Raw genomic sequence first — 27062 nt, forward strand, 5'->3', positions numbered from 1 at the left:
GTAATTTTGTCAGTTGGAAGCTGCATTATATCTGTTGAATAAAATCGAACAACCATCACAGGATGTGTCCGCTACCTAACACCAGCTCAGACGAGGGCTAGTCTTGGTTTTCTACACACTAACGACAGGGTGAGAGTATTGATTTGACTAGCAAAACATTTTTGTTGGACTCTTTTCTTGTAAACCAAATTGCCCCCGTTTTAAGCTATTACTTTTATTTATGCATTATATTTGAGTTGAAACCAGAGCTGGCACAGTGCTAGGCCAGAGAATAACGGCAATTTACATTTGTAATTGACAGTTCTATGTTGCAGACCATTCATACCTGTTTGAGAACTTAGCAGACGCGTAGATCTGTCTTCTTGAGTTTGTACAGATTTTTTGTGGCATCCAAGCATTTCATCTTATGTAGAGTGATACAGTACATCGTGTGTGACCTTGAATCAATTTTGTTATTATAATATTGCATTAATGTCCCATGAAATGTGTGTGAATTTGTTCAGTGACGTTACTCGGAAATAAAGCATAATCCTGATACTACGGTGAATAAATCTGATGTCTTCGTATTGTTATGCAAACAATTTGGTTGCGAACCCAGTGAATTATGTTACTGATGGCTCATGCTAACTGCATTTTTTTTTGTTTTGACAGCTAATTATTTATTCAGTAGATTAGACGTTACACGTTGGTTTTATACGTTGAGTTGTATCCGAAAGTGTTTATATAATGCATACAGTGCCTTGGACGCATAGATGTGTTCCTGCAAAGTTAGTTGCACTTGGTGAATAATTCACGTTTTGACCACCTGTCATCGTTGCAGAGGCATATTCGTAAAAAATAACACCCGAGTATGCATTGCAAGGTTATTTGTTGTCACTAGGCGTTTTAAGGAGTCTCTGTTGCCATCACTTTGGTGGTTTCTAGTGCTTATGAGTTTATTTTATGTGGGTGGAACCAATCTTTTTTTACGAAATTAGGGACTGAGAGGACTTGTATTGGAGATATTGGCATCAGTACGTTGTGCGTTTGTCATTTGAAGTGCTTTGCAAGACCTTTACATTTATTTAAGTTATCCCTCTCCACATTAATAAAGTGAATTACACTGCTAGGAACCAGAAAAATGCCGGTCCATATGTTATGCAATGTTGTCCTGTGATGAAATGCTTGTCGTATGTATGTCTGTATTAATTTTGAAGAGTTTAGGATTGCATTTTTTCCCCTCTTGTTTTGTAGCCCTCAAAAGATGTGTGGGGAAGGGAACCTTTTTGTTCCTGATGTGGAGTTTAAAATAATTCTTATGGGTCTGTACATGCTTTGACATCAAGTGAGTGAGTGCAAATATTTGCCTATAGGTTCATAGGTAGTATGATTTCTTTTAATTGTGGGGTAGAATTTGGGGATAGTTTTAATTGCAATTTCACTGTATATATTGGAGGAAACTTGTTAAGATGAGGAACACAATTATAAAATGGGTGAACTATGTGCAGCTGATATCTTTGCATTGAATTAGGATAATGATATGGTTGAGTGGTGCAAGTGCTAAATGTATGGTGGTTTCATTTTGTATAATATTTCATAAGACTACTTATCCTAGTGTGTGCAGTTGCTCTGGTGTTAGGTTCCAAGTTGTCTCAATGTCATTCTCTGTAGTTAGGCTGATTTGACAGTTCTCAAATCATACATTGTTATATATAATGTGTAATAGGGAACACAGAATTGCATAACTTTCACTAAGCCAATGACTGATTTCTGTAGGAAGATAATTTACCTTCCAAGCATGAAGTTAGTAGGATTTTGTATGCAGTAATGCTTAATGAAGTTTTATGGGTTTATAGAGAGTGCTGGGAACGATTCCCTGAGGTTAAATAAGGGAGTTGGTTGGACTTATTTTTACTGCTGGTGTGGGATGGATGTTCTTAGCAGCAGGATGGCACTGTGGTGCAGGAGTTTTTGTGTACATCTCTGATGGTCTGGGTTTACTTGACTGTTGGAGTTGACAACTGAAGGATGGGAATGAGTTTTTTTTTTTTTATGCCAACTTGCTCATTTGGGGGTGGTGCTTCGGCTAGTTTCTTATAGCAGGGACACCACCTAGCCAATGACTGGGTATTGCAACTCCACAGTCCATGGATTTGTAGCGATTGCTTGCATACCAAGAGGTGCTTATTGGTGTCTTGGTACATGCATCCCATAGCCACTACATAGTAGACATTGCAGTCCTCCTGGCCAGTAGAGGGAGGATGAGCTGAGGTGTTTCATGTGATGGCTTGCCCATTGGCATCAGATTGCACCCCCACAGTAAAGACGAAGGCTTTGAAAAGTAGATTCTCCCAGAAAAAGGAACATTGCGTGTGTGTGTGTGTTTTGGTGATCTGAAAAAGTGTTGTGATTTGTGTAAGCTGGGTGATGGAGAGTCTTGACAGCTAAAGTTTCCGAGGCTACATAAGCAGCTTAAAAAGGTTGCAGTGGCTACTTTGGGTTATACCGTACTGACTGAACTTTAGGAAGTAAGCCCCTCCACGCTTGCATAAGTGGCTGAACGTTGGGAAGTGAGCCCTTCCCTGCTTGCATAGTATGTTCGGTTTGAGGATTGTGAAAGATTGGGGGTGTTTATTATGACACTAAATTGTCTCCCTCATTAACACATCTTTAGGACTTGTTTCAAGTTTGTTTAAGAAGAGCTAACCGTGTAATTCTTGTAATAACTTTTGTTTTCTAGTGCCACGCCTGTAGTCTAATGCATAGTTGTCAAATTTATCAGTGCATTTAAGTAGTTCTCTTGTAAATATGCAGTGAGGTTAAGAGTTTGTTGTATGTCCCTTTTTTATGGTTGAAGTAAGAACCTATCTCCTTTTTATGGGTACTGCCTATCTTCCCTCCCATCAGTTGGCCCACATAAGGACAGTGATAGATGCCCACACAAATTAATTCTTAAAATTGGCCACCTTCTTTGGACTGAAGATGGCTTAACTTGTCCTAGAAACTCTACAGTAAAAACAGTAATACTTTATTTTTTGTTTTCTCTTTCCCTGGGTCACCGCTGAAAATAGATATTTATCTGCTCATTCAGCCTATCTTGGCTAATAAAAAAGAAGCTGTGTACTCACCATACTGTTACAGCTGTGTTGTTCATTTTCATTCCTCCTTAACTTGTGAGGTTCATTTTCATTCTTCCTTAACTTGTGAGGTTTGGTTCCAATCTTTGGAACGGATTCTGCCACTACAGTAGCTCTTGGGGGAACCAAAAAAACTCTCGGGCTCATCCCTTACCCACAGTGTACCTATCCCAATTGCCTCGGATCGAGTTTGCTGATATAGACTTCATGAAAACCTTTGTTTCTATCTGGAACTGCACAAATTATACCAAAAAAGGTAATCCATTTATCACCTGTTCATCCAGAAATGAAGAGCAGTGGGTTGGATGGTGGGGAGTTGAAGAATGAAAATGGACAACACAGATGGAACTTTTTATGGTGAGTATGTCAATTTCATTTTATCTTTGACCTGTGGGACAGAGTCCCCAGCTACCTTATATCCTGGGTGGACTTAAGGATGTTCCTAAGCACCATTGAGCCAAATGATGCTCTACCCCTGGAGAGCAGATCCAGTTTGTAATGAGTAATAAAGGTATGGGGAGTGGCCCAAGTTGCCACTGCATAGATGTCCTCCATGGAAGCTCTAGATTGGTATACAGCTGATGTTGCTATGGCTCCAGCTGAATGGGCTTGCAAGGGTTTCGACAAAGAAACTCCTGACTTGGCATAGATGAATAAGATAGTGAGTCATCTTGCTGAAGTCCCTTTTGTTCACAGGTTCCTAATTGGTCTGACTTCCTGAAATCTCTTGTTCTGTGTTGATAGAATCTTAACTGTCTGTGAATATCAAGGAAAGGTAAACAATGTTAACCTTTGTTAGAGTAGCTGGCATAGAAGACTGGCAGATTTAAAAACATGGTTAATATTGGTCTCTCAAACTATCTTGGGTAGAAAAGAGAAGTTGGTTCTGAGTGAGACTCTTGGGTATGGTGGTTTAGAAGACTAAGAAAATAGTTTTCCAAGACAGGAACTTAATATCACAGTCATTAGCCAGTTCAAATGGATATTAAGTGATTGTTTGCAACACCAAATTCAGGTCCCAATGACGAGTAGGAAGAGATTTTTAAAGAAGTGTACCCTTCAAAAATGATGTACAGAGTTTGTGAGAAGCAACCGAGGAGTCTTGAAAGCCAATGTGAAAATTGGATATAGCAGCTAATTGGATGCTGATCGTGGAGGCCGAAACCCCTTCATTGAAAAGTAAAGCTAAAAACTGTAGAATGTCGTAAACTGGAGCTACAAAAGTTTGTGTTATTCTGGTGTGCCCACTGTGCAAATTTCTTCCATTTAAGGGAGTACAGTTTTTGTGTTGAAAGTTTATGAAAAGATAACAATATATGTGTTTGGAGAGGGGGAAGAGAGCATAGGTTATCTGGCTACTAATGGAATTGGAGAAGTCAAGCTGGCAGCTTGAGAATGCCTGGATGAACCATGCCTGTTGGGTGGGACAGGCGATCTGGACTTGGATCTAAAATCCAAGGCTGTCAAATTAGGTGAGGCCAAAGGAAGGGGAACCAAATCTGTCGAGGCCAAAAAGGTGCAAATAAGGATAACTGTGCTTTCCACCCTAATTGCTGTGTGTAGGAACTTGGGAATTAATAGAATTGGTGGAAAGCCATACAGGAGACTGGGGGACCATTTGTGAAGAAGAGCATCCCTTGGTAACCCCCCATCCGCCACAGGGGGGGGGATCAGGGCATAATAGTTGCTGCACTTGTTTATGGGAGAGGCAAACAGGTCGCAGCATGGCTGAACCCCATGTTCAGAATATCCTTTCCAATGTGTTCTGATTGAGGGACCACTTGTGATGTAAAAGTATGCATCTGCTCAGTTTGCCTGCTATCACATTGGACTTCCCCGGAATGTGTGTTACTATGAGGAAACAGTTGGATGAGATTGTCCATTGTCACACTGTGAGAGCCTCTCAACACAATGGTAGGATCTGGTTGCTCCTTGTTTGTTGAGGTACCACACTACTGGCATGTCTATTTGAATTGCAGTTCCTGAGAGGATAGCTTCCTGGAAGGCCTGCAACACTCAAAAGTGCTGCTCTCATCTCGAGGGCATTTATATGTAAATTGGGCTCTACTAAAGACCAAGTGCCTTGGACCTTCTTCCTCAGGCACTGCCCTCCCCCCAACCGGGAAGCGTCCATGTCACTGTGGCCTTGGCCTGAGGGAGAATGATGGATGGCCCTGCAAAATTTTATCGATTGAATCCACCATGTGAGAAATCTTTTGCATACACTGGTGATTGCAATTGGCATTCATATTGCTTTAAACCATTGTAAAATTCTTGTGTGGAATCTGGCCAAGATGATGAGCGTTATTGGTGCTGTCATGGACCCCAGTGCTTGAAGAACTAATCTTGCTGGTACTTTGCTGCTGTTTATTATTTTCGTGACTTTATATCGGATTGTCTCTAGCCTTTGTGGGGGGGGGGGGGGCATTGCGATCTGTGTGTAAAGAAGCTCATGTGAAATCGAGTGTTTATTTTACCTCGAGGTGAGATTTTTTGTAACGTATTATGTCCAGGTAAGAACATGTATGGAGAACTTTTTCTCTTGCCTCTAACAGTCTATGCCTGGTTGTAGCAGTGATGAGCCACTCATCCATATATGGAAACACCTGGGATCCTTGTAGTCTCAAATGAGCTGCTACTACAGCCATGTGCTTGGTGAACACCCCTGGGGCTGTGGTGAGGCCAAGGGGCAGTGCTCTAGATTGGTAGCGACTGGCTCCCAGCTAGAAGATCAAGAACCTTCTGAATCACCTGTAAATCTTTATGCTTTAGTGCGCATCCTGAAGGTCTGCTGAGCACATCCAGTTATTCTGTTCCAAAAAAAAAGAAGAATGGACTGAACCGTAACAATCTGTAATTTGGTTCGCTAACTGATTTTTCTTTTAAATTGCTCTGATCCAAAACTTATCCCCAGTCCCCTGCTTTTTTTGACATTAACAAGAATCTAAATTCTGGATTCTCTCTGGTCTGGTGGGACACTTAGATGACTCTCTCCTAGCAGCTTTTGTATTTGTAGTGCTGCTTGCTCCCACTGACTGGGTGGAACATCTGGAAGTTTTTTTTCAAGTGGACGGAGGAAGGAACAGTAGTACAGTATATAGCCTCTGGATATGACCCTCTGCACACATGTATCGGAAGTTATCTGTAGCCAGGCTCTCTGATGCAGGCACCAGTGACACACGACTGTCTCCAGGGGAACAATCGGGCTTCCTTTCAGGAGTGCTGAAAGAGTTTACCAGAGAAGAAATCTCTGTACCCTTGGTTTTGCAAGCCACCTGTGCTGCAAGGGTGGCATCTTCCATTAGACCCCCCCCCCAATGTGTCTTGATAAGGGATTTCCTGAACCACATTTTCCAACCGTTGCATTGATTCCTTGAAAAAGATCATTTTGAGGAGTGAAAAAATGTACGTCTACAGCAAAAAGGGTTGTCTTTAACTTTAGAGCCAAAGAAGGATGTGCCATCAAAAGGGGCATTGACAAATTAAAGATTTAAAGGGCTCCACAAAAATTACATAAGCCTTTCAAAAAAGAGAGATGGAAGTTCTGTCTGGAAATTGATCTATTGATGGTGAATACAGAGTCCTACGGATGAAAAAAGTAGTGGGAGACTACTCTTATTTGACGTGTCTGTTCCAAAGAACTCTGCACCAAAACGTACCTCTTTTTCCATGAAATACTGGAGCCAAAGATCGGATCTGACAACTTACTGGTAACACACTCTGGTTTTGACGATTCCATTGGAGTTTAAGGTTTGGACAATTTTGGTTCTCGGAACCGAGGGAGAACATGGAACCAAAATCCTTGCCTTCTTCAAGCTCTGAACCAATGGAAAAGTCAGAGTTCAACTTCACTTCTTTGCTTTCTTTGAAACTTTAGAAAAGGAGGAAGAGGCAGGACTAGAAATGTCTAATTTTTTTGTTTTAGTTTAGGTACTGAAGTTGTTCCAGATATGGCTTTCCTGAAAGAGGAGGGAAGAAGACCTTTTTAAGAATCCACTTTTTTTTTTCTTTTTCAAAGAGCTCGATAATTAAAAGAATGGCAAATGGAGCAGTCCTCCTGAAGATGGAGGGGCCTTAAACCAATATATTAGAGAATGTGTGTCAGAGTAAGGGATTTTGTTTGAAAGGCAGCGACGAGCGCACACTCGCACGCTCTTTCTCAATTAGCAAGGTAAGAGTTGCAGAAAAAACGGTGATAGATAAGCAGTCGTCTTTTAATTTTGTTAGAAGAGAAATATCAACAGGGATATATTTTAGAGCTAGACAAAAGCTTGGAGGGGATGCGAAGACTGAACTACAGAGAGGTTTGGAAGGGGAGATGCAATAGTATCCGAGAGTACTTTTGTACAGTGAAGTAAGGTTAAAGAAGAGAATAAGGAAATATAAGGGTTATACTACAAAACAAAATGACTCATCTGGCTCGAGAGAATATGGCATGATGTCTGACTCGTAAAGCAGTAAATGAGATCTGAGGTAATTGGGATTGGTGCATTGTGGGTAAGGGATTAGCTTGAGAGTTTTTGGTTCCCACGAGCTGCAGCTACGTCCGTTCTGAGGATCGGAACCTAACCCCACAGGTTGAGAGAGCGAGAGAGAAAACAAAACTTGACATCAATTTTTTTTTTTTGCTTCATGAGTTAAGAAATTATAAGATTTTATTTTGTATGTCTGAGTGTCTGTCACTCACTGTTAATTGAGAAGATCCACGTGAGTATAACCTGTTAGACATAGACAGTGTGTGTGTGTATGTATAAATATTTACGCAATGTATAACACTGCGTTCTGTACAAGAAATGGAAACGTGGGGTTTTTGAAAAGTGACGGTAAGGATTCTGATAAAAATATGGTGCAATGTTATTTTGGCAGTTGCTAAATTTTGGAATGGTCTCAAAAGTGTTTCTCTTTTATGTAGGAAAGGTATTTATAAATAGCAACTATGTTGAGTAGAGATCATGGGTAGGATGACTGCATTTACACTAGGACTTCATGGTAGGGCATTGGTTTGGGAGTATGGCGTGAACATGTCTCATTTGTACCATGTGCTTGTATTGGATTATTCAAATCTGTAGGACTTGCATTGTGGAAGAGTGAGTCTTGAAAAAGTATCCAGCAGTAATCTATACTTTGTGTTTATAACTTTGTTTAAGGGTTGGAGATAAGAACGTAGGTTACCATTTGCATATGTGGAATACAGGTGACAAGTTTAAATGCTCTTGCAGTAATGATCCTCCCATAATCATTCTTTACAAAACTAGTCATATATTTTGATTGGTTTGTTTCATCCTAGTTGCTATCTGTATATTTTACTGTTTTCTATGCATTGATTGGGTTGCCATTCAAGAAATTTTATTTTCATGGAAATAAAGCCTTGGGTGCTGGTCAAGAATAACATTTTAAGGGATACCCTCTAGAAGGACAAGTACTGGATTTACTGTGAAACTTTATAAAGAACATGTTTTTCTTTGTTTACTTTGGCTGGGCAATTCTGGGATTTGCCTTTCTTACACTCTAGGAAAGGTAATTTTAAATGTCAACGGTGACATCCTATTTGTACATAGATAATAGAAGAGAATGGAGTCAGCAGGATAACCGTGCTGAGATTCCTTTCTTAAGGTGATAGCAGAGAGCCCGAGTGCTGAACATCATGAAATTCCACATGACTGTGAGAGGATATGCTGCTGCATTAGCCCTCCTCAACCATTAGCCAGCTGACAAGAGGCATGACTGAAAGAATTCTGCTTTACTGTCAGATACCCATCATACCTTTGATAGGTATAGTAACAAAGCTGTTGTGGCATGACCTTCAAGTATCCCGTCTAGTAATCCCAGTTGGCAATCTGTCTTGGTCTCATAAACTGGGTAAAACTTAGACAGGGCACTGGAGAGTTTTTTTGTTAATTACATTGAAGAAGAATGATAATATCATTCCAAGTTATTATAAAGAGAAAAGTGGGATATGATGCCATTATGTAATGGGATGGTCATGCAGTTTCTAGAGGATTGTGAAGTACTACGGTTGTATTGACTGAGTGAGTGGTGAAAATAGAAACTGAAAAGCAAATAAAAAACGGGGTTATGGATGGATTATCCGTTTTCTAAATTGGGCAACTTTGTATATGGTGCTTTGTTAAATGGGAGTAAGTCATTGATGATGCATTTTGTGGTTTAATTCTGAGGAGGTCATTATACAGTTTTTTTTAATAGGCTGGTCTTTGTCTTTGAAGTCTCTGACATTTGCTGTGCGGAGTTTAGTTGCCCTAAGGAAGATCACTGATCTATTATCAGATATATTGAGATGAGGGTAGAATAGGAGTAGTGCAAGTAGGTGAGAGACTGTTGGGGATGAGGTGAAGAGGATTTATGACTATACTGGTCTGGTTAACTACTTGTACAATGAGTTTGTAAACAAAGTCTGGGAATCTGGGTGTAGTGAACCTTTGTGGTTTGTGTTCAAATTGATGGATGGTTTAAATCTCTCTATTGGAACATTATTTCTGTTTTTGATAGTTCACTAACCGCATTTAAAAATCCTTTTGTGGCCCCAAAACATTCATCTTCTATCATAAACAATTTACCTTGTGCATTATAATTGTAAGTTCATTGGGTTCTGTTTTGGGTTGTAGGGAATCTGTGTAGATAGTCTGTCCTAACAAATGTTCATATTCCTTGCAATGTCCAGTAGGTCTGAGTGGTGGGCACTGAAATTCAACATTAAAGTGTTGTCTTTAATGTTCTATGGCCATATTATTGGTCTTTGGATTTTACGAAGCCATTTACTGTCTTCACTGGTGCCTCAGAGGTAGGCATCATACCAGTCAAGCTACTTTCTTTTTTTGGGAGATTATCACCTTGTTTTTGTTTCTGTTTTACATTAGCTGGTAAAAACTATAAAGAGAAGAGATATTTCACATAAGTCGCAGACCTTTGCCACTTTAGTGGCTATAGTCACAAGTATTGTAATGCTATACTTTTATAGGTAGATGGCCCTTCATTCCTTTAAGTAGCTTTTCCAATTGGTTAGGTTGTCCTGGGACACCCCCCCCCCCAATGAAGCTAAAACTTGTGCTTCTTTACTGGGGTACTTGCATGGCTTGCAGCACTCTGGGATATTTGCTGCATACACCAAAATAATTGGTTGGTATTTCCCAGGGGACATCATGTTACTGAAGTGAAAATGCAGAATATTCCCTGCATAAAGGCATACTTGGGAGGCTGGTCTCATGGGAACTAAATCAGAATCTGCCCACCCTGAGTTGCATGTGTGTGTGTTAGTGCAAAGTTGGATTCTGTATTCTTATGGAAATGAGCTGCAGGATTCTCAACCAAGATATCCCGGTGGAGAGGTCTAACTAAAGGAGAGAGGAGTTTATCTTGTCAAGGATGGAAGCTTGCTGGTTTGTTTAGTTCTAGAAAGGTTAAGAATGTTCTGACCTAGGTAAAGCATCTTCTAAATCTATAGAGATTGAAGAAACTGTTTATAGAGCATGCTGTTGTCCATAATGTGTGAATAATGCTAGATTGTTATTGTATGCAATTGGTTAACTTTTTTTTAAGTACTGTTTTGTTTATACAGATTGAAGGCTTGAATTGAGGCTAACAGTGCATGCTGTTTTCAGTTTACCCTCCTAATTAACACTAGGTTTACTTTACAAACAGAAAAGAAGTACTGACACCATGAGACTCCTTCTGTTAGTATCAACTTAGTACTCACTCAAAAAAATAAAATTACATATGCATTTAAAATATGATAGCACGTTCTAACAGATTTTTGTTTACAATTTCCCTTTGCAGGGGAAAATTTAGGGGAGATGGCTGTGGGGGTAGGGTGGGGAAGAATCGACACCTTCTACTTTTAAGTAAGTTACTGAAGAAATAAAGTGGGTTTACTGCAGAATGGGAAGTTGATGCATTCTCTTTTGCTTTTCATACTTAAAGTAACAAATGCTGTTGCACAGAATAGTGAACAGGCTGTTTCTGGCATTTGTCATTGCCAACATACTGGCAGACAGGTTCAGTGCAAATTTCTCCCCCCCCCCAAAAGGAGAAATATCAATCCCACCAGAGTCTAGCCTCCCAAACATCTCAGATGCCCAGGTGAGAGCTGCTCTCTCTAAAGCAAAACACACAGCATCAATGGGACCGGACGGTGTCCCCGGCTGTGTGCTACACGAACTCAATGAGGAACTAAACCCACACATAAGGCTGCTGTTTAATCTTAGCCTTACTACAGGATACGTACCCAAAGAATGGCGTACAGCAACTGTGGTCCCACTCCACAAAGGCGGTGCTTCTACGGACCCTGGAAATTACCGCCCCATAAGCTTGACAAGCCTTGTCTGCAAAGCTATGGAGAGGATCATAATGGAACTCATAAATAAAGACATTGGGGACCTACAGACACTGGATCCTACCCAATTTGGCTTTGTCAAGGGCAGATCCTGCCTCTTGAACTTGGTCGACTTTTTCAAAACAGTCACTAAGGCAATTGATGAGTTTAAGGCAGTTCACACAGCCTACCTTGACCTAGCAAAAGCGTTCGACACAATACCCCACTCGGGCATCATAGAAAAGCTCACCAGCTTAGATGTAAACCCATATGTCACAAGATGCTGGTGCCATGTCCGACTCTAAGCCGGTCACGAGCGGCATCCCACAGGGCTCAGTCCTGGGCCCCCTTTTGTTCGGCATTTATTTTTCTGAAGTGCAGGCAAACATAGGGGGATTGTGGCTGACAAAATTTGCAGATGACTGCAAACTGGGCACCATAATTGACACTCCATCAGACACAGACATCCTCCAGAGAGGTCTCATAGAAATGGATAACTGGTGCCAGAGTCATGGCCTTAAGCTAAATGCCAAAAAATGTATAGTCATACCCTTTGGGAAAAACAAGGTAACCCCTAATTACCACATAGGTGGTAATCCATTAAACACGGAAGACGTTATCAGGGACCTGGGGACCCAAGTTGGCAATGTGAGTGTCAAAAGAGAGGTTACTAAGTGGTGAGGAAGACCATCTACATTGCCCACCTGATCATGAAGGGATTCACATCCAGATCAGGAGAGGTCATTGTACCCCTGTACTCTTCACTTATCAGACCAATGATTGAGTACAACTCCCCATTCGGAATGTACCTTACCCGACACCTGCAGCAGTTGGAAAGACCCCAAAAGTTCCTCACCAAAAGGATAAAGGGGCTCAAACATATGTCATACGCTGCCCGACTGAAGAAACTCCAGCTCTATTCAGTCGCATACAGTCTGCTCAGAGGTGATCTGTGCCTGACATACAAGGCCATGTCCAACCCGGAATTAATGGACATGCTCCACCTCAAAAAATCCAAATCCACCAGAGCCACGAGAGCAAGAGACTTAAACCTCAACACGGATATAAATAGGATGTGCTGGAGGGACAGATTCATCACCCAGAGACTCCCTACACTATGGAACAGAATCCCAGTCCATGTGAGGCAGAGCCCCTCACTGACTCTGTTCAAGAGAAGTCTTAACGAGTGGATGGGAGATCGTAGGTTTACCCCGGGAATCTAGTATGAACCTATGAACCTATTTCATACTCCTTTTCAAAGATCTATTGTATAGAGGAATGACAGGGAAGGAATGTTACATCAGCACTGATCAGCCCTTTTGCTGTGTGTTGAAAGTCGCCTGGGGAGTGGAGGAAATTAAGCCAAGAGTAGTGGCTTAAATAGAGTGGGAGAACTTTGGTGTTTGCCCAGAATGCCGTAAAATTGCAACTCTTCTTGGAGGCAAGTCCTTTGATCCCAGTGCCTGTGAGATGTATAATTTGAATGTATTGCTGTGAGAGTGGTGGTACCCATTATTATATTGTACTAGTGATATTTGTGTACACTTATCATACTATACTTGTCACCCCCCACATAATTTTCTGCATGGGGTTGGGGTGTCACATCAGCTGTTGCTGGCTCTCTCTCTCTCTCTCTCTCTCTTTCTCTGTCTGTCTCTTTGTCTCTCTCTGTTTCTCTGTCTCTCTCTCTCTCGTTTTCTGGACTTATGCTCCCCCCCCCCAGCTTTCCTTGTGTACCAGGTTGTATAAGGCTGTTAACTTTTGTGTTCCCTATAACAAAGTTATTCTAGTCAAGGTGTAGGCCCACACTACCAGGCCCTTGACTTAATCTATGGCTTTTTGGAAATGGTTTTATTCTAGAAGTTGCTCCTAGACTCTTCTTTCACTTTCTAAATTTAATTAGCTAAGGTATGTGTTCCTATAGTTAAGACTTCTGTAGCAGTGATAAGTATGATGAACATAGTACAGTTGTTTAAGTAAAACTTAACAAAACTGTAGATTATAATAATCATTACAGGAGTAGCCACTCCCTCCCTCCATGGTGTAGACAGTTTTATCATTCCTAGGATTGTCCTTTTCAGGGTTCAGCCAGTTGGGAAAAGGTCATATGCTTCAGCAACTTTCACCGTTGCAGAGTTAAATTATTTAGCCCATGTTACCAGATTTCAAAGAAACACTACCGAGGAGCTTTCATAGTCTCTCTTGGGTAACTTGCCTGTGGATGTACAGAAGACTGTGGACTCCCAGCTTTCTACTCTCCGGTCTCCTTTCAATGTAGCAATGCAATTGCTTAATAAAGCAGCTAATGGCTTGGTCAGAGCAGCAGGCACCAGTGTTACCTTTTGTCTTCACTCCTGGGTGTATGTTTGATTTTTTGGAAACCTTTGACTTCCTTTGTTACAACAGTGGATATCACACTAGAGGCAGAGACAGACCACATAACTAGGGCTTTTGTGGTCCCTTTATTGACCAGCCCTTCTAAAGCACCTGAAGGGTTTCCTGACTGCTGCACTCTGGAAACTGTTGGGGGGGCACTTATCTCTGCACCCATGAGCCTGACAAAGCATGACTACAGATTATTGGGTGCTAAGCATTTATTTCGACAGGGTACACCATACCATTTTTCTTTCCTACTGTCAAGAAGAAGAAAGTTTTCAATGTCCCACTTGGTCAATGGAATTTCCAAACTGCTAGAAAGAGAGTCATCCAACCAGTCTTGAAAGTCAGAGTCCGGAATCTACTCTGTTCTGTTTAATACCCAAGAAACCATAGGACCTTGGACCCATTTTGGAACAGAGTCATTTAAATGAATCTATCAAACTGACAAAATTCTGGATGGTCACACTTCAGTCCATTTTTCCTCTGCTGAGGAAGAACAATTGGATGTGCTCCATAGATCTCAAGGATGCCTACTGTCGTCTGAAGACGGAGAAGTTTTTTGAAGCGATTTCTGTGTTTCTGGCAGGGAGACCATATTTAATTCAGAGCCCCTGTCATTTGGTCTCCCCTTGCCCCCTAGGGTGTTCACAAAGATAACGGTGATTATACAAGAGCGATTTGTGATCCCTCCACCCCCTCACCCTGGGCCATTTTCTTTTGAAGAAAATACAAATTTCTGTTTTTCTCTTTGGCAACAGATTGTGAAAAATACTTCATCAGGGTTACAGGTGTTATGGGAGATCATTCCTTATCCTCCAGATCAGTCTTTTGTTTTACACTTGTTCATCACATGCTGTCCCCGGAAGTGTTTAGAACCAGTTCATCCTTCCCAGGTGGGGAAGAGTTTCTATTCAAGGATATTCCTAGTGCCAAAGAAAGAAAATGCTTTAAGATCAGTTCTAAACCTGTCTGTGATAGTGCCCAATTTCACAATCTTTATTTTTCAAAGCTGTAAATAGTTTTGTGAGTATATTGTAAGTTAATAGGTTATGGGGTGTTATAGGTTCATAGGTTCGTACTAGGCTATCTGCCCTAGGGCATTTATAAGCCTAGCCAGAGTGTGTGTGGCTTTCACCACCCCTTAGGATGAGAATACTATACCCATTAGTTTGCTGTGCCTCTGTCCAGCAGTGACACAGAGATGATTCCCGGGGTAAACCTACGATCTCCCATCCACTCGTCAAGATTTCTCTTGATCAGAGTCAGTGAGGGGCTCTGCCTCACATGGACTGGGATTCTGTTCCATAGTGTAGGGAGTCTCTGGGTGATGAATCTGTCCCTCCAGCACATCCTATTTATATCCGTGTTGAGGTTTAAGTCTCTTGCTCTCGTGGCTCTGGTGGATTTGGATTTTTTGAGGTGGAGCATGTCCATTAATTCCGGGTTGGACATGGCCTTGTATGTCAGGCACAGATCACCTCTGAGCAGACGGTATGCGACTGAATAGTGCTGGAGTTTCTTCAGTCGGGCATCATATGACATATGTTTGAGCCCCTTTATCCTTTTGGTGAGGAACTTTTGGGGTCTTTCCAACTGCTGCAGGTGTCGGGTAAGGTACATTCCGAATGGGGCGTTGTACTCAATCATTGGTCTGATAAGTGAAGAGTACAGGGGTACAATGACCTCTCCTGATCTGGATATGAATCCCTTCATGATCACGTGGGCAATGTAGAAGGTCTTCCTAACCACTTTGGCAATGTGAGTGTCAAAAGAGAGGTTACTGTCAACTTGGGTCCCCAGGTCCCTGATAACTTCTTCCGTGTTTAATGGATTACCACCTATGTGGTAATTAGGGGTTACCTTGTTTTTCCCAAAGGGTATGACTATACATTTTTTGGCATTTAGCTTAAGGCCATGGCTCTGGCACCAGTTATCCATTTCTATGAGACCTCTCTGGAGGATGTCTGTGTCTGATGAAGTGTCAATTATGGTGCCCAGTTTGCAGCCATCTGCAAATTTTGTCAGCCACAATCCCCTTATGTTTGCCTGCACTTCAGAAAAATAAATGCCGAACAAGAGGGGGCCCAGGACTGAGCTCTGTGGGACACCGCTCGTGACCGGCTTAGAGTCTGACATGGCACCAGCAGCTCTAACCCTGTGTGTTCTGTCCTTGAGCCAGTTTGCAACCCATCTTGTGACATATGGGTTTACATCTAAGCTGGTGAGCTTTTCTATGATGCCCGAGTGGGGTATTGTGTCGAACGCTTTTGCTAGGTCAAGGTAGGCTGTGTGAACTGCCTTACCCTCATCAATGGCCTTAGTGACTGTTTCGAAAAAGTCGACCAAGTTCAAGAGGCAGGATCTGCCCTTGCCAAAGCCAAATTGGGTAGGATCCAGTGTCTGTAGGTCCCCAATGTCTTTATTTATGAGTTCCATTATGATCCTCTCCATAGCTTTGCAGACAAGGCTCGTCAAGCTTATGGGGCGGTAATTTCCAGGGTCCGTAGAAGCACCGCCTTTGTGGAGTGGGACCACAGTTGCCGTACGCCATTCTTTGGGTACGTATCCTGTAGTGAGGCTAAGATTAAACAGCAGCCTTATGTGTGGGTTTAGTTCCTCATTGAGTTCATGTAGCACACAGCCGGGGACACCGTCCGGTCCCATTGATGCTGTGTTTTTTGCTTTAGAGAGAGCAGCTCTCACCTGGGCATCTGAGATGTTTGGGAGGCTAGACTTTGGTGGGATAGATATTTCTCCTTTTGGGGGGGAGGGAGGGGAGAAATTTGCACTGAACCTGTCTGCCAGTATGTATGTTATGAAAATGTATTGTATTTATTTATTAATTATTTGAGTGTTTTCATTAAAATGTGACAGGAGTTCAAATAAAGCTGTATAAAAGACCAGCTTGCCAAACATTACATGTAACAAAAAAGTTGGAAATAACGCATTCAGAAAAGTTGTCCTATATAATAATTTCTGTCTACGCTGTCTATATTGTGTTGGAACATAAATTACATTGCTGGTATAAACAAAGAGAGTACTGAATTAGATTAAGAAAGGCTTTTAGGATGGGTATTTGGCAGAATATCAAGGCAGCATGGGTGGCGAAGTGGTTAACGCTGTAGCCTCACAGTAAGAGGTTCTCCAGTTTGATTCTCAGCTGGATCCCCTTCTGTGTGGAATCTGCATGTCCTCCCTCGACTGCTGCACTCTGGAGGCAGTTGTGGGGCGTCTTTCTCTGCACTGTCAAGCCTAGCACAAGATGATAGATTCATGGGTGAATAGCCTCTGGATATTATTCTTAGCACCACTTTTTTCCTTTCCACCAAAAGTAAATGGGAAAGTACTTGTTGTTCCACCCAGTCAGTGGGATTTAGCAGCCATAGAAAGTTCAAAGTTGCTAGAAAAAAGTAATCTAGCCAGTTAGTCTGGAGTCTACTCCAGGTTTGTTTTACTAACAGAGAAGACTGGGGACCTCGGACCCATCTTGGATCTTCATCTAAACCAATTTGTAAAACAATCAAGATTCCAGATGGTCATGGTTCAGTCCATTTTGCCTATTTTTCAGAGGAAGGATGACTGGTTGTGCTCTGTAAATCTTCAGAATGCTTACAGTCATGTGAAAACAGCAAAGCACTCCAGGAGATTTCTTTGCTTCCAGCTGGGAGACTGTCCTTTTTCATCTGCCATTTGAACTCACCACAGCCCCCAGGGTGTTCACCAAGATCATGGCAGTAGTAGCTGCACACCTGTGCCTGTTGGGGATCCAAGTCTTTCTGTATCTCAACAGCTAGTCCCCACTCCCTCCAGTGAGCATTTCCTCATCACGCACAGATCCTGTACTCCAGCTGCTCTTGAAACTAAGGATTTCCATAAACCTGCCCAAATGTCAACTGACTTTGAGTCGAACCATAGAATTCATAGGATGCCACCTAAACACCAGATATCAGGCTTCAAATAGCCAGCCTTCCCCAGCGCAGGGTCCATTTGCTTCAGCTAATTGCATCTACATCACCCGTGAGGTTAAATCTGTGTCTTGTGGCATCCACAATTTTAATGATTCCATTAGCAAGATATTTCATGTGAGTGGTGCAATGGACTTTAGCAGTACAGTGGTCTCAATCCACACATCCTCCTCACTTAAAAATGTGGATTACCCAGGTCTACAAAATCCACATATCGTGGTGGATCACATCCCCATATTTAACTGAGGGACACCAGTTTCAGACTGATTCACCTGTCACAGTAGCTACGGACACATCCCTTCTTGGGTGGGGGCATTTTGAAGAGAAAATGGTCAAAGATTTATAGTTGACATCAGAAGCCAACCTTCACATCAGTGTCTTAAAGCTGAGAGCGGTCCTCCTTAGCATTGCAGGCCTTTCAGGAACTTTTCCCCCAAGGGTGATATCCATACAGACAATGTGATTGTGGTATGATACATCAGCAACCTGGGAGGAACCGATCATACCCCTGTGTTGAGCAGTCATGATGGTTTGGCAATGGGCAATGTTTTCACATTGGCTTATGATAGCAACACACATCCTGGGGTCCTCCGGTGTAAGAGGACAAACTGAGCAGAACAGTGCTGATGCCTCACAGTTGTTCTGCAGTCCTACACAGACCTTGCTCTGACCTCTTTGCCTTCTGTCTAATTAACAAATGCAGGTATTTTGACCTTACATGCTGATGCCTCACAAGTTGTTCTGCAGTCCTACACAGACCTTGCTCTGACCTCTTTGCCTTCTGTCTAATTAACAAATGCAGGTATTTTGACCTTACAGGGAGAGTTGCTGAGGGATGCTCTAGTTCACAGTTGGCCCCTGAGTCTCCTGTATGCCTTTCCCCTTCACCACTGAAGAACAAAGTCATTTAGAAAGCAAGATGGTGCACTGCTGGAGTAATCCTCATTGCTCTCTTTTAGCCCCGACAGACATGGTTTCCTTACCTGTGACCTCTTCTGGTACATCCCACATGGATGGTGAATCAGTATCCAGATCTGTTAACTCACCTGCCCAGAGTTTCTCCTCTGGTTCAGAAGTCCATGAAGTTAATTACATGGGTCCTCCAATTTTAACTATAGCCAGAGATGCCAGGTTTTCCCTTGTGTATAATATTTCAGCCTTGTAGGGGCAACCTCAGTCTGATAGTTTGAAGTGCAATCTAGGGAATTATGAGTAGGGGAGAAGTCGGAGCTTTTGTTCCGATAAGATTCAAGATTGGCCCTGAGGTCTGATCGCACAACCTTTATATTTGCAGTGAATGAAAATCTGAAAACCTGGATAACATTACGGGTAAGTGCATAACTTTCATTTCCTTTAAGGAAGAAATGGGTGAAGGAGTAATAAAATTGTTATGGGGGAAGGGGGATGGGACTTTTAAAATTGGAGATCCGTTGCTTTAATAATGCAGATTATAAAATGTTTACAAAGATTGTGCAAATAAGGTTTGTGTGTTTGTGTTTTTTTATATGTGTGTATGTATGTATTTATATGTGTGTGTGTGTGTGTATATATGTATATATATATATATATATATATATATATATATATATATATATATATAATATGTATGTGTGTATATATATAATAATATGCCAGGTGTAAATGGTATTAAAGGTGTCAGGAGTCTTTCCATTAAGTGTACCTGATGTGTATTAAGAACATCCCTACCACATTTTTTGTGCTTTCTAGTTACTCAGATTACATTAAGTGTATATCTAGTCTACACTTTGTGGTAAACTGTGAATCCCTCTCTGCTGCAAGAAAATCAGTAGGAAAACTAAAATTAGAAGCAAGAAGGTGTGATTTGTGCTTGTGTTGTCTGTTCAGTCAGAACGGTGTACACTTAGTGTAGGTGTTCATGAATCCCAGGGAATGTTAATAAAGGACCTGGGGGTTCTCTACTGGTCATAGGTTTGGTGAGACCAGCTCCACCAAGAGACCAAACTTCTTGGGTCCTTTCTGTGAGTAAGCTGGCAATGTATGTAAGGATTTGCACCTTGCTTCACAGAGCTTGTCAATAATGCCTGGCTGGGATATTGTATCAAATGCCTTAGCCCAGGTCAAAATATGCAGTCTTACCTGTTCTTAGGCTTCTTTAAGAAGGTCACCAAGGCAGTCGAATAAAGTAGGCATGACCTTCCCTTAACAAAGCCGGATTGGGATGGATTCATTGTCTGTAGGTTTCCAGTGCCCTTGTTTATCATTTTCATGAAAATTCGTTCCATGGCTTTGCATATTAGGCTTGTTAGACTGAGTCTGTAAATCCCTGGGCAGGTTGATGGTCTGCCCTTTTGGAGGGCCGTAAATATTATAGTCTTCTATTCTCTGGGAGTGTAGTTTGTTTGGAGTGCTTCAAGTGGTCCTGATACGTCATGTTTTAGACTCTTCAGGAGGGAACCAGACATGTTGTTGGGACACAGTGCTGCCAACCCCTGGTCCCTGCTAATAGCTGGGGAAGTATGTTGGAGGGGATTTCAACTGGTGGAGCTTGGGTGGGGGAGTAGGAGGTGAAGTTTTATCAGCCTATATTGCTATGTCACCCTGATATGTGAAAATTGTACTGTTCAGCAGAAAGTATTTAATCTGCTTACAGTGGTCCAGACTGTGTATTTAGCAAATCTATGCATTACCAGTAAAGTTGGAGAATGGTTAGCATTTAGCCTCATTTGTGAGTGAAGATTGAATCCTGTTAAAGGAGGCAGTTGGGGAGGTCTTACCTCTCCCTACCCAAGGCTAGAAGGCCATCACCTGCAATTTTTGGTTTTCACTTCTCCTTAAAAAAAAAAAAAAAAAAAAAAAAAAGACTGGGGAAGAAGGGCAACAGTACAAGAAACATTAAAGCCAATAGAAAAAAAAGTAGTCTTGCCAGACCACAGAGCATCAGGGCTCTTTATTACAAAAAGTATCCAGGACTCAAGTCAGCTGAATCCGTTTGTCAAACAGGCGTCATTCTGAATGGTTACAGTGTGTGTGTCTTATGTATGCATATTTGTATATGTATGTGTATGTATGCATGTGTTTTGTGTGTGTATATACATACATGCATAGATGTACACATGTGCTGGAGGGACCTGCAGGGCACTTACTATTGCGTCATGATATCCAGACAGTCTGAGTTTCCTGCTCTTTTGGTTGGGAGCCATTCAATCATTTCCAGTTCAGAACATTGTCATGTGGTCTCTCTGTTCTGACCCCCCCCCCCCCCATGTATGGTAGTTGTAGCAGCCTGACTCTGGCTATAGGTGTTTTGGGTGCTCCCTTATGAAGATAACAGGCTAATTATAGCCTCCACAAGGAATTCAGTAGTTCACTTAAAATATTCCATGACTCATTTGTGCTGTTCCATACAAGGATTACAATAAATTTGAAATATCAAAACTGGATCCATTTCAAACTTGGAGTTCATAGGTTGCCACCTGGACACCACCACTTAAACAGCCTGGGCAAAGGAACCATAGCTATCTCTACATCGTGTTCTCTAGTCTTGCACCATTAGAACCCTCTGGCTTACCTGATTCTCTGGTTATTGGGATCCATGGCAGCTGCTGTTAATCTAGTCCCAAATGCCATGTTCTGCATAAGAGTTCTCCAGTGGACTTCATTGGTCCTTGACCTTTATCATCCAAAGCATTAATTCATCAGCCACACCAGGATCTTCAGAGAACATACCGTATGGTGGCTGATTTCCCCATTGCCCACTTTGAATTATGTTGTTGGCCCCTGGCAGAGGAGTCATTCCTAAAGATGCTCCTCTGGAGTGAGGTAGAATGTTTTGGCTGTGAAAGTTGTACACCTGGACAGTATGTGTGTAGACTGGTACATCAACAAACAAGACATAATTCTGTCTTACCCCTTGTGTTGTGTGGCCATCAAGCTGTGGCACCAGGCAGTGTATTCCCAGAGTTTTTGTTGCAACACAGCCAATCAAGTCCAGTATCTTCGCAGACACATTGCAAGTTGATTCTTCTGCTACATGAGTTGAACCTCAGTCAGCCAGTGGCATGCAGAATCTTCAGCAGTTAGGGTCAGCCTTGTCTGTTTGAAAACCCTATCGGTGTCAAGTGCAACAGCTTCTTTGCCCCGATTCCTCAGGAAGGATAGCCCTTGGGGGATGCTGTAGTCCATCCTTGTCCCCCCAGGACTCCTGTATGCTTATTCTGACTCTTCTTATATTAAAGTTTCTTCAGAAAGCAGCCTGGTGCAAGGCAGAAGTGATTTCTCAGTGCCACCTCTTTGACCTCGACAAGTTTGTTTCCTCTTTGGCCTCGCATAGTATAACCACTTTGCATTGTGGATCTTATTTTTCATCCCTTTGCCAAGCCTCACTTGGAGATGTATATATATATATTTTCTTTTATTTTACATCCATTTGTAGTAAGCTGTTGAGATGTAAGCACGTATGTATGGAAGGTATGTCATTTAACCAATTTGTTTATATTTTATGATACTGCTATCTATACTGATGTGTTTCTATGTAATAGAACATCTAAACGAAATACCCCGCCTGCTTGTCATCTGTGTTGGGAAGGGGCGAGCAACATGGTGTCAGAAGTGGGATGTCTAAAAAGGACATGGTGTTAAAAGCAGCATGTCTAAACAGACAATAGGCCAGAATGGGATCCAAATTTTTCAGTTAGAGATTGAGAGGCAGCTAGTTGAAACTGGATGAATATAATGGATTGAGTCATCCCTACTGTATGTTTACTTCACAAAAAAGGTCAGAAACAAATTTCTGATGTTAAAATTTGCACAACAGTATTTCTTACTCGGTAGATATGAAACTAGGCATACAGAATGCTCTAAACAATATTCACATAAACCAATATGCCCAGTTTTGAAAAAAAATCAAATTACTACAGAAATTGTTTGAGATAATAAAACTAATAAAATAAAAGGAAATTATTGCATTTTCACTAAGCATGTATTTTTCATGTTAATCTGATATTAGAGTGAACAGAAGTGTGTAAAGTTATTTCACAGAATACAGCCATTACAGAGCATATTTCAAAAAGCACAGCATTTCAAAGAATTTATTGTGTATTTGAATGTTGTTACAAGCTCATAGAGCAGTTCGTTTGTACATAATTACGACACTTGTGTTTGACAGTAATATTGCATAGAACTGGAGAGTGTTTGAGCAAGAAAAACACTGCCTCCATGGGACCAGATGGTGTCCCAGGCTGTCATACGCGAGCTTCAAAAGGAATTAACCCCGCATCTTAATACCCTGTTCAGTCTCAGCCTCTCCACAGGATATGTGCCCATAGAATGGCGCACAGCAATGGTGGTCCCGCTACACAAGGGTGGGGCCACAACTGACCCTGGGAACTACCGACCAATAAGCCTGCCCAGTCTGATCTGTAAGGCTATGGAGCGAATCGTTATGGAACTCCTGAATGGAGAGATTGGGAACCTCCAGTCGGTGGACCCCACACAGTTCGGCTTCGTCAAGGGCAGATCATGCCTCCTGAACCTGGTGGATTTCTTTGAGACAGTTACTCAGGCTATAGATAAGGGAAAGGAGGTAAGGAGGTACACATAGCTTACCTTGACCTTGCTAAAGCATTTGACACCATTCCCCATTCAGATATTATGGATAAACCCTTATGTCACAAGATGGATCGCAAACTGGCTCTCAGACCCCATAAAGTAAGAGTAGCGGGATCTATGTCTGAATCCAGACCAGTAACGAGTGGTGTGCCTCAGGGCTCTGTCCTGGGGCCCCTCCTGTTTGGCATATACTTCTCAGAAGTACGGGCAAGCACGGAAGGGCTGTGACTGACGAAGTTTGCGGACGACTGCAAACTGGGTGCTATAATAGTCTCCGGCCGACATGGAGATCCTCCAGAAGGGCCTAAATGAGACTGATGCATGGTGCCAAAGCCATGGTCTCAAGCTAAATGCAAAACAAAATGCGTAGTAATCCCCTTTGGAAAAAACAGAGTACCCGCAAACTACAAAAGAGGTAATCCCCTGAAATCTGAAGAAGAAATAAGGGATCTAGAGACCCAAGTAGATAGTCTGCTTGCCTTTAATAACCATGTTTCCAAAGTAGTTAGAAAATCTGTGACCCATCTGATCATGAAAGGGTTCGCATCAAGATCTAAGGATGTAATGGTGCCCCTCCACTCTTCCCTCATCAGACCCATTATTGAGTACAATGCACCAATTGGAATGTACCTGGCTAGACATCTCCAGCAGCTGGAGAGACCACAAAGGTACCTAACCAAGAGGATTACTGGCCTCACAGTTGCCCTATGTAGCACGATTGAAAAAGCTAAGACTGTTCTCTGTTGCATACCGCTTTCTCAGAGTCGATCTCTGTCTAACGTACAGAGCCACGTCCAACCCAGAATTGTTGAACATGCTCCATCTTAGCAAAACCAAATCTACTCAAGCTACACGCTCTAGGGATATAAACCTCAACACAACAATGAATAGAACATGCTGGAGGGATAGGTTCCCTTCGCAGAGACTTCCCTTACTATGGAACAGGGTCCAGATCTACATAAGACGGAGCCCCTCACTATCACTCTTCAAAAGGAGCATTGATGAGTGGATGGGTAACAAAGTTCACACTGGGTATCACACCAACAGCACTACTAGATAGGGGCCAAGGGTACTAGCTGCTAGTACAAGGGTCTAGGGAACTACTAAAGGGGCAGTGAATACCGCACAACATGACTGGGCTAATATATGCCTTCGGGCAGATAGCCCAGTACCAACCTATGAACCTATAAGAGCATGACATTATCAGAAAATGCAGCCTGTATGAAAAAGATGACCGTACAAAGGCATTCATTCTGCTTAATTTTAGCTGGGTTATCTATTGATAGGGAACGTTCATTTGTGTATGCACCTGCTGTCTATACTAGAGAGAGGGAAAACCATCATATTGCTGTACCGGCTGGGTCAAGGGAGGACCCTGAGTGTTTAAAAAAGTAAATTTAGAGAATGTGTAATCTCCAAACAAATAAATATTACAATGGAAAGGCATTTATTTATTTTTTACAAGGGATCTAAAGCCTGGTGAAACTTTTGCAGCATATATAACTGACTTGAGAAATACAGCTAAAACGTGTAGATTTGGTGATTTTAAGGGATGAGTTGATAAAGGACGTGTGTGTGTGTGTGTGTGTGTGTGTGTGTGTGTGTGTGTGTGTGTGTGGTGGTAAAGGTGATGCTGTGTGGTGTTAAAGGTGATGCTGTTAGAAAGATTTTGCTTTGTGACAATGATTTAACTTTGAATAAGATCATTGAGATCTGTCAGATATGAGCTCACAGAAAAGCACACAAATGAGAGTAGCTCTAGAAGGCACAGTGATAAAGCTTGTTGATGGTATGCAGCACATTGTTGAAAGCAACAGGCCCAAGCGCATGGCAGTAAGTGTAGCCCCTGAAGCACTCACTGGTAAACCCCAGAACTTTCCAGCAAATTGGAAAGATCAGTCTCTGTGAGGCATAAAGAGTGAGTCAGCAAACTCAAAGCTTGGGCCCCAACACAGTTTCATTGTCGGCTGTGATAATTGTGGTGGAAATCATGAGTCTAAACGGGGAAAAGTATTTAGCTTTTGGTCAGCAATGCCACAAATGCAATAAATGGAATCCTTTCAAAAGGCTTTGTAAATCAAAAGGCCCACATTTTTTATTAAAAGGGAACATTTAAAAAAAAAATGACTCTATCACTTAGAGAGCTGTAATCCTACTCTTTATGTTGATGCTGTGTCGGTGCTTTATGAAACAGTGCAGTGGATGTAAGGGTAAAGAATGAAGTATGTTGTACTGTATAGATAAATGGAAAACCCATAGAGCTCAAAATAGATACAGGTTCCAAGCACAATGTTATGTCAGCAGAAACATTTACTAGTGTGTCATGGTGAAAGGCTTGATTTTGGCAAGGTGTGCAAAGCTTGTTGCTTATGGAGGTGAAGAAATTAATTCTGAAGGGTCAGTAGTGCTTTCATGTTACTTTGGAAGATGTTCCTACTTATTTATGTGGTCAGGAGGCACGTCCAGTCATTATTAGGGCTCAATGATGGTCTGAAAATGGGACACCGTCAAAGCCGAGCTAGATAAAATGGCACAGCAAGGTGTGATTTTTGTCCAGTTGCAACTCCCAACTGAATGGGTATCTTCCATGGTGGTAGATCGTAAGAAAAACTCGGATGACTTCAGAATATGTATTGATCCACTAGATTTGGACAAACTACTAAAAAGACCTCATCATCCTATGCCCATAGTCGAAGATGCAGCCTTGATGCCAAATGCCACTGTTTTTTCCTGTCTTAGATGCAGAGAGTTAATTTTGGCAAATTTCAGCTTGACAAGAAATCCTCATTGCTCACTACATTTGATACTTAGTTTGGCAGGTACAAATTTTTGAGAATGCCATTTAGGATAAATTCTGCAAGTGACGTCTTTCAACGTGCAATGGAGCAACTTTTTTCTGGGTATCTTTGTGCTATTATAGTAGATGACATACTAGTAGGAGGTAATGGTTAAGCAGAGAATGACAAAAACCTCAAAAAAGTTCTGGAAAGAGCACGCCTAATGAATCTTAAGCTCAGTCCACAGAAATGCAAATTCTGGCTGCAAGAAGTTACGTATGTTGGTCATTTTATTTACTAGGTTAAGCCTACGACCAGATCCTTCAAAGCAACAACCACTCTCGAGATGCCAGCTCTAGACAATGTTCAAGCCCTGCAACGTTTTCTTGGCATGGTTACCTGTCTAGGCAAGTTTTATTCCAGACTTGAGCCAACTTTTAGCACTGCTTAAAGAGCTGAAACATAAAGATGTAGCATGGTCTTGGTAAGAACAACACCAGAAATGTCCTGAAACCGAGATTTGCTAGTCCACTAACTCTCCGATACTGTGATGTTCACAAACCAGTTATACTTTCTTCTGATGCTTCAAAATTTGGTCTTTGTGCAGCCCTTCTACAAGAGGGTCAACCTGTTGCCTGTGCATTGAGAACTCTTACCCAAACTGAAATGCAGCATGCCCAGATTGAGAGAGAGCTTTTGGCAATTGTATTTGGATGTTCAAAGTTGCATGATTGTTTATGATCTGGATAGGTCTACCATAACAGACCACCAATCCCTAGTCACCATCTTCAAAGCCTATGCATTCAGCTCCAGACAGACTGCAATGTATAATGTTGGGATTGCAAAGGTATAGTTTCACTCTTGTCTGCAAGAAAGGTAAACTTCTTTATCTTGCTGAGACATTATCCAG

The 27062-nt window shown here is 41.9% G+C and overlaps 1 protein-coding gene across 1 annotated transcript in view; it reads left to right on the top strand.

Annotated features, from left to right (window-relative positions):
* The window catches only part of ATP2B1 (ATPase plasma membrane Ca2+ transporting 1), a gene marked incomplete in the record, with an annotated part of 2275481 nt that overhangs the window by 652 nt on the left and 2247767 nt on the right, over positions 1-27062 (top strand).

The sequence above is a fragment of the Protopterus annectens genome, chromosome 11.part0 (assembly GCF_019279795.1).
Source record: "Protopterus annectens isolate FY-2018-M chromosome 11.part0, PAN1.0, whole genome shotgun sequence".
Taxonomy (NCBI): Eukaryota; Metazoa; Chordata; order Ceratodontiformes; family Protopteridae; genus Protopterus; species Protopterus annectens.